Below are 969 nucleotides of genomic sequence, written 5' to 3'. Positions count from 1 at the left end.
GCTTGGGCGAGTTGCTGTTGGGGGTGCAGTGCTGTTGACCGGGGTAGGAGTAGCCAGGTGGAAAGCATGGCCAGCCGTAGAAAAATGCTTATTGAAATTCTCAATTATGGTGGATTTATCAGTGGTGACAGTGTTTCCTATCTTCAGTGCAGTGGGCAGCTGGGAGGAGGTGTTCTTATTCTCCATGGACTTTACAGTGTCCCAGAACTTTTTTGAGTTAGTGTTGCAGGAAGCAAATTTCTGCTTGAAAAAGCTAGCCTTGGCTTTTCTAACTGCCTGTGTATAACGGTTTCTAGCTTCCCTGAACAGCTGCATATCACGGGGGCTGTTCGATGCTAATGCAGAACGCCATAGGATGTTTTTGTGTTGGTTAAGGGCAGTCAGGTCTGGGGAGAACCATGGGCTATATCTTTTCCTGGTTCTAAATTTCTTGAATGGGGCATGTTTATTTAAGATGGTTAGGAAGGCATTTAAAAAAAATATCCAGGCATCCTCTACTGACGGGATGAGATCAATATTCTTCCAGGATACCCCGGCCAGGTCGATTAGAAAGGCCTGCTCGCTGAAGTGTTTCAGGGAGCGTTTTACAGTGATGAGTGGAGGTCGTTTGACCGCTGACCCATTATGGATGCAGGCAATGAGGCAGTGATCGCTGAGATCTTGGTTGAAGACAGCAGAGGTGTATTTAGAGGGAAGTTGGTTAGGATGATATCTATGAGGGTGCCCGTGTTCAAGGCTTTGGGGGTACCTGGTAGGTTCATTGATAATTTGTGTGAGATTGAGGGCATCAAGTTTAGATTGTAGGATGGCTGGGGTGTTAAGCATGTTCCAGTTTAGGTCGCCTAGCAGCACGAGCTCTGAAGATAGATGGGGGGCAATCAGTTCACATATGGTGTCCAGAGCACAGCTGGGGGCAGAGGGTGGTCTATAGCAGGCGGCAACGGTGAGAGACTTGTTTTTAGAGAGGTG

Source organism: Oncorhynchus nerka, linkage group LG23, assembly GCF_034236695.1.
Source record: "Oncorhynchus nerka isolate Pitt River linkage group LG23, Oner_Uvic_2.0, whole genome shotgun sequence".
NCBI lineage: Eukaryota > Metazoa > Chordata > Actinopteri > Salmoniformes > Salmonidae > Oncorhynchus > Oncorhynchus nerka.
This window is presented reverse-complemented; position numbering follows the sequence as displayed.